This window comes from Diceros bicornis, chromosome 21 (assembly GCF_020826845.1).
Source record: "Diceros bicornis minor isolate mBicDic1 chromosome 21, mDicBic1.mat.cur, whole genome shotgun sequence".
NCBI classification, from domain to species: domain Eukaryota; kingdom Metazoa; phylum Chordata; class Mammalia; order Perissodactyla; family Rhinocerotidae; genus Diceros; species Diceros bicornis.
In genome coordinates, this window is record NC_080760.1 from 31,380,607 (window position 1) to 31,388,663 (window position 8,057).

Sequence of the window (8,057 nt, forward strand, 5' to 3'; positions counted from 1 at the left end):
CTATTTTGCTGCTGAAATCTTTACCATGGCTAAAGACCCTCTATGACCTGTTCCACTCCCCACTGACTCTCAGATCTCCCCTCTTCACTTACTCCCCTCTAGTGACACCAGCTTTATTACTGATTCTCAAACATGCCAGAAATTCTTCTGCCTTAGGATCTTTGTACCATCTCTTCTTAGACCACGCTTCCTCTAGATTTCAGCATTTTTAGCCCTCTCATTTCTTTTAGGTCTTGGTTCAACTCTAACATTCTCAATGAGACCTCTTCTAATTTCTCTGATTAAAATTGCAAAATGTTCATCACATACTCATCTCTGTCATCACAAATTCCTTTTCCTTTCTCTATACTTTCCATTCTTTTCTTTCTTTTTTTTAAAAATAGAACTTCTTGGGGCCTGTTGTGGCATAGTGGTTAAGTTCTATGGGCTCTGCTTCAGCAGCCCAGGTTTGGATCCCGGGAGCAGACCTGCACCATGCCTCAGCCATGCTGAGTTGGCGACCCGCATATAAAGAGGAGAAAGATTGGCACAGATGTTAGGTCAGGGCTAATCTTCCTCAAGCAAAAAAAAGTGGAAGTTCAGCAACAGGTGTTAGCTCAGGGTGAATCTTCCTCAGCAAAAAAAAATAAAATAAAATAGAACTTCTTTCATTCTAACATACTATGTGGTTAATTATTACATTTCTTGTTCATTGTTTACCTCTCTTTACTAGAATTTAATTTCTATAAAGGTAGTGATGAGGTTCAAGTACCTACTAGAATAGTCCCTGGCACACAGTTGGTGCTCAATACCAATTTATGAATTTTCCTTTTTCCCTGCCACCTCTGAGTCTCACAGAAGTGGAGGTTCGGGTATATTCAAGATACAGCTCCACCCGTAACCCACCGCCATGGCCGAGGAAGGCATCGCTGCTGGAGGTGTCATGGACATTAATACCTCTGTACAAGAGGTGCCGAAGACCGCCCTCATCCACGACAGCCTAGCACGCGGAAATTGCCAAGCTGCCAAAGCCTTAGACAAGCACCAAGCCCATCTTTGTGTGCTTGAATCCAACTGCGATGAGCCTATGTATGTCAAGTTGTGCCAAATGCCAATCAACCTAATTAAAGTTGATAACAAGAAACTACGGGAATGGGTAGGCCTCTGTAAAATTCACAGATAGGGAAAACCCTGGGAAGTGGTTGGTTGCAGTTGTGTGGTGGTTAAGGACTATGGCAAAGAGTCTCAGAACAAGGATGTCATCAAGGAGTACTTCAACTGCAAGAAATAAACAAATAAATAACTTGACTCTTAAAAACAACAACAACAACAATAATAATAATAATAATTTGCAAATTAAATGGCTAAATCTTGGAAAGAATTCATGAGGAAAAAGCCAGCTGCTGCCTAGGACAAGAGGGCAATCACTGTTTGGGATAAGCAGCTCTAAAAACTACTAGAAGTTTTATGGAGTCAGTAGGAAAGAAATAGTCAACTTAGGTGGAATTTCCAACCTTCAGGTTAAGAACTGCAGGATGAGGCTGACAGATTGAATGAAAATGGATTCTACAACCAGGACTGGACACACTGGGTAACCAAAAAATGTGGGACTAGCTGAGGCAGTCCCAAAAAACCCATGAGGTAGGCAATGTGGTGGGTCAGATGGCAACTTGAGAACAATTCCCCTAACCTTGTAGGCAGAGCCAGCTTTATGGGTAAGCAAACTTGGTATAGGCTCTATGCTTGGAAAAGTCCCACTCTTGGTTTGAGGCTCTTCTGCTACCATGCTGAAATGCTTAATAATTTTATCTTTAGATTTTGTAAGTGAAGTCCAATGGGATAATGGAGCATATGTATGAGTGGGGAGATTCACATAATAATCATGTCTGCCACCGTCCCTTGTCACTACCTTCACATATAGCAGTGGTGATGCACCATAAGCACAGAATTCCAGTAGATCCATGATGTTTGGGCTTTCAGTGAAACTCAGAGTGAGTACAAGGTAAGTGTTTTATGCCTACAAATGAGTAAGCGAGAGGGTTGACAGCTTTGAGAGACCATGCTTTCCAGTGGAACCAAAACTTGCTCCAAGGCAGAAAGAAGGCATTGACATTTAAGAAACACAAAAGACCAAGAAACTCTATCATATTCTTTCTTACTCTTGTTAGCCAATCACGTATGCTGAAAATGATGACATAAAAGGCAAAGGAAAGACAGGTCAACCCATAGTTTCTTTTCCTTTCAGTCATTCCTTACTTATCAACAAGCCAAGAGAAGAGAGTGTTGGCATAAAGTGCACATATCAAGAAGTAAGTTAAAAATAGTTGAATTTGTTTCCATCAGCATTTTTGTTCTATTGGTAAGCATGAATACATAGGCATGCACAAACGAAGAAATACAAATTGTATAATCTGGGTGAATCTGCATATGAGTTAAGTGCTCTTATATTTTCATTTAAAACCAGCATTATACAATATAAAGATGAAAGATAAAATTCATGTTAATGATTTACAATCATATTTTTTTTTACTTAGAACTATATTAAATATCAAATAAAAATACCATGAAAGTCAAGCGAGGCCATGGAAGAGAGGAGAAAAGTTTTATACCTTAGTAAGACAAATAGTACTTTTATCCTGCTTTTTTGAACAAGGAGTTTCATATTTTCATTTGGCACCAGGCTCTACAAATTATATAGCTAGCTCTGGTTGTACAGGAAAGGAATTCTGTGGAGATGTGATAGAGGTCACCAGAAAAAGCATATTAAATAATGGATTTGCTATAAGAAGATAATTACACTATGTGATCCAGAGAAAATATCCTTAACATATGTATAAATGTGCTCGTCTCTGTTCCTGTAACTGAAAGTTGTCACCATCCACCATTTTTGTACATTATTCTCAAGTTATAGAGTCTCTCAAAACATTTACTTCAGGCGTGTCAGCTAGAATACTTTTGATTACAAATAAAAAAAAACTAGCTTGAGAAAAAAATCAATAAATATTTTTAAAATCATTTTTCACATATCTGGACAATCCAGATTCAAACATTATTTTCAAAAGACAAACAATTCATTATTAATTGATTTTTCTCACTCTCTTGGCTGTACATTCTGTTTTGGTGTCTTTCTGGGGCTGCATGTGGAAAAACTTAGCTACAGCAGTTCTTATCTCGCATACTTTTAGATTCAAATAGAGAGAAAGATAAAGCATGTTTTTCAGTACCTCTTGAAAAAGTTCTAAGATTCATTATAATTAAACTTTCTTAGTTTGTATGCTTACCTCTGAGCCAATCATTGTAGGCAGGACAGTGAAAGAGACAGAATACATTGAATTGGAGAAATTATTTTCCATCCTGGGAGAGCAGTGGAACCCTACCTAGAGGGCTATGAGTAATGGCCACGTAATCTCGAAGAAAACCTGTAAACTATGGCAACTTCTTATCTCTTATTTCTCAAGTCCATTCCTGCCCATCTATGTTCTGCTCTGGATTGCAAGGTCTGGGACCATGAAAACTAATTCTAAGTTTCCGTTGCCAACTAGCTTCCAGTTAAGTTTGTTTAAGGGATGGCATCAATAAGGGATTAGTAGACGGGAGATGGGATCCAAACACTACTTTTCATCCCCTTACCTCTTAAAGACTCTCTGGCAAAAACAGGTTGCTAAGTCTCCAGAGGCCATCAGTGATTCTTTCCAAGATAGCAAATGGTGCTGGTAACGGCTGGTGGGGGATATAGGCCCCCCAAATATCAGCAGTTCAAGCATGGGTTAAACGGTAGCAGCAATCTTCCAGTAGTATAAGCAACAAATGCAATTATGTGCTATGATAACATCAGTTCATTGTTTTCATTTAGTCCTAATGTTGATAATGACTTCCTGCGGTTTCTAATATTTGCGTTACCTTATCTTTCTGTTTGTGCTCCCTCGGACTTCAAACACTCTTGTAACCAGCTCATCTTTCTGATATGTGTAGCATTTCTCTCTTCACACCTGATTGGTTCAGAGGATGTTCCTAGTTATCCGCATAATGAATGTCAAGAGACCAACAACAAAATTTCTCCACTTTGTTTGCTTTGAAGAAGAATTTGTACTGGGAGCATTTCTTTTTGCTTCTCAGATTTTACAAATAAAAGCATGTGAAGTTTGAATTTCGAAGAACTATTGGTATCTGTAATTATCATCTGTGTAATTCAGGACATGCTAGAACAGATCTAATATGATCTTGTTGCATGACACATTTAATTGCAGGTTTTTAAGAGACTATATTAGTGAAAGTGCCAGCATATAATTTTATATTTCAAACAATTATTTTTTCTGTTTATGGAATATCAGAAAGACTATGTTTGAGTATCTTTTCAGTTATATACTTTCTTTCTTTCTTTTTTTTTTTTTTTGGTGAGGAAGATTAGCCCTGAGCTAACATCTGTTGCCAATCCTCCTCTTTTTGCTGAGGAAGATTGGCCCTGGGCTAACGTCCGTGCCCACCTTACTCTACTTTATATGTGGGACACCTGCCACAACATAGCTTGATAAGCAGCACATAGATCCACACCCAGGATCCGAACCTGCGAACCCGGACCACTGAAGTGGAGCACGAGAACTTAACCACTACGCCAACGGGCCGGCCCCATCCGTTATATATTTTCTTTTCTATGAGACCTGCCAATAAAAGTAAACTTCTGGAGAATCCATTTGAACCAGTTACAGATAATGAAGGTAAAGAGATACATTTACGAAGCCCTTATGGGAGAGTCCATGCTATCATTTAGCTATGGTTAACATTTAATTCTGACAGTACGAAGTCTCATATGATTTTAAATCTCATGGTATCCAAAATCTTTTATACTTAGTTTAGACATTTTGACAGATTTATGAGACTAGTGATCCTGTATTTTGTAATTATAAGAAAGAAAAAATAAGGTTGTGGCTAAGAAGATATAAATTTTAAAATATTTGGTAGAATATTTTGGACATATGGGTCATCTATTACTGCTAATAAATATGGTAATTATTAGTAGTAATAACACAAATTAGTTAGCAGGTAACAACAAAGTTGTCATATAAGGCTGGCAGATTTGACCAGTACAGAAACAATCATTCCTTGTTGGGTCCAGTTTGTTACTTGCATAGACAGGAAAAACAAGATGAGCTAAGGTAATAACCCCCTGCCATATCCCTTGTCCCATAGGATGACACAGAAGTAAACAGGCCAGATGATATGGCAATGAAACATACATGGTTGGGCCTGTATTGCTGAGGAATTAATTCTGTGCTGTGGCTAAGCAGTATTATAGCCTGCAAGTGTACCATAAGGTGGGCAAGGCAGAAAGTCTCATACCTCATCAGAGCTCTGGAGGTGATAAGAAACTATCACGACAGCTGTCTAGGAAAAGAGAGAAGTGAGGGAGGCATGGTCTTGCAGCAGCTCCTCACTAACCTTCCATATTCTCATGCTCTGGGAGAATTACCAGGTGTTCTGCTGAGGTTCACGTCAGCTTTGATTAAGCCATGGTTAGATGGTCTATGTGGAGACGTGAAACAACAATACAGTGACACAGCAAAGCCATTCCCCTACAAAAATTACAAATAGTTCCAAATAAAATAGTGTGTTCTAGGATTAGAACTATTAGACACGGAAAGATAGAACAATACATCTAGCTATGTGTAACTCAGATTTGTTTGATAAGGAGATATTCCATCCTAGTTTTTCCTTGTGTTCATTTACTTGGTTATGAGATGACTGGCATCAGTTATAACTTGCCGAGATAAATTTTTCCCATTGCTTTCAAGAGGGCACTATTAGGTTCTTGCAAGAGCTTTTTGTCTATGGGATGCTCAAAACATATTGCTCAATTCCTATTATGCTCAGTTCCTATTATGCCACTGATTCTAGCCTCAAAGAAGGGCTGTGCAGATCTTTGCAAATCTGGGTTTCTAAAACTCAAGGTCAACATGGGCCAAGATAAAATCTATACATTTATAAGTTTCAAAGTGATTGAACATTAAGCGGAGATGAATATATTCTCTTCATTTGATTACTCCACATGAAGTGTAATAAGTGACTTGTAAGGGTATGAGCAACTTTGTTCTGTTACATGCACAAAAACACACACACACATACACACACACAAACATGCTCCCACATATGTTTAACCTATACAGGATTTGGAGCCAATTTTATCTCTTTTCAGATTTCTTCTGCTTCCAGAAAGTCGAAGTGAACTATCCTCTCACTGACTTTTTATGAGTCAGGTGTTTGTTTGGGGTGAAAGTAGACACAGTGAACTTTTTTGTGTGCTTTAATTCCAGGTCGTTATATCCATTTAATAATGCAAAAGCATTCAATGTTACCTCTTTTGAATGTACTATTGAAGTAAAGTTGAAGACCCAAGTGATCTTACTGTTATTTTACTCTTTAAAAAAACATGTGCATATTATCAAGGAAAGAGTCAAAAGTAGGAGTCAAGCATATCATTATTGATCCAAACAAAATCCTCATTTGTTTCTTTAGCAACACTTTGTTTTGACACCACCTGCAACGACTATTTCCAAAATATAGCACTATATGGGCCGCCTCAGCTGGTATATAGCAACCAGACCAGCACTTGGGAAACAAAGTCCACTATAGAGCTTCCAAGTTTTCTGCTCTGAGAAAGCTCTTTAATCTTTAGGTATCAACATGCAGGCAATTCTATAACAGGGCTTGCAAGGATGAAAATATATGTTGGGAGTTTAGGGAAAACTGTTTCGAAACTTAAAAATTCCACAGTTAAACTTCTTGTGGACAAAGCCTTTCAAGTTAGAGTGATGCTTGTCAATTACAGAAAGATTTAGTAGATGGAACATATTCTTTTTAAGAATAAGAATTATTCTGGAAATTAGTAGAGGACTTCATAGAATTCTTAAAATCTAGGATCAGCCACACTGTACACGAGTAGGATGTTCCACACGGAGAGCATATAATTCATTCATCTTCATCACTGCTATTGTTTCATGAGTTGTTATGACTAGAGTTCATTTCTCTGATTTATATGGGCATGTAAGAACTTAAGAAGAACATTCATACTGTCTTTTCCCAGCTGTATTGGGGAATACTTAATATACAAACAATTGCACATATTTAATGTATACATTTTGATGTTTGGATATATGTATACACCCGTGATACCATCACCATAATCAATGTAATAAACATATCCAGCAGTTCCAAAAGATTTCTTGTGTCCTCTTGCTTTGTGTGTGTGTGTGTGTGTGTGTGTGGTAAGAACACTTAGCATGAGAAGGACTCTTTTAAAGTGGACAACAACATATTGCTAACTATAGGCATTATGTTGTACAGCAGATCTCTAGAACTTATTCACCTTGCATAACCGTAACTTTATACCCATTGAACAATAACTCTCTTTTTCCCCCTGCCCCCTCCCTTGACAACCATAATTTTAGGCTCTGCTTCTAAGAGCTTGACTATTTTAGATATCTCACATAAGTGAAATCATGCAGTATTTGTCCTTTTGTGACTGGCTTATTTCACTTACCTTAATGTCTTCCAAGTCCATCTAAGTTGTGGCAACTGGTTAGATTTCCTATGTTTTTAAGACTGAATAATATTCCATTGTATTTACATTACATTTTCTTTATCCATTCATCTGTCAATGGACATTTGGGTTGTTTCCATATCTTGGCTATTGTGAATAATGATACAATAAGCATGGGAGTACAGAACTCTTTGAGATTCTCATTTCAACTATTTTGGTTATATACCCAGGAGTAGTTCTATTTTTAATTTTATTTTCTATTTATATCTCTTGGTGAAGAAGATTAGCCCTGAGCTAATATCTGTTGCCAATCTTCCTCTTTTTGCTGAGGAAGACTGGCCCTGGGCTAACATCCGTGCCCATCTTACTCTACTTTATATATGGGACACCTGCACAGCGTGGGTTGATAAGTGGTGCATAGGTCCATGCCCGGGATCCAACCAGTGAAACCCTGGGCCACTGAAGTGGAGCACACAAACTTAACCACTATGCCACCAAGCCACCCTCTATTTTTAATTTTTTAAGGGACATCCATATTTTTTTC

At 37.9% G+C, this 8,057-nt stretch overlaps 1 pseudogene; it reads left to right on the plus strand.

Moving 5' to 3' along the window:
- Positions 1-862: 862 nt before the first annotated feature.
- LOC131419371 (small ribosomal subunit protein eS12-like) lies at positions 863-1,277 on the plus strand (annotated as a pseudogene).
- Positions 1,278-8,057: the final 6,780 nt, after the last annotated feature.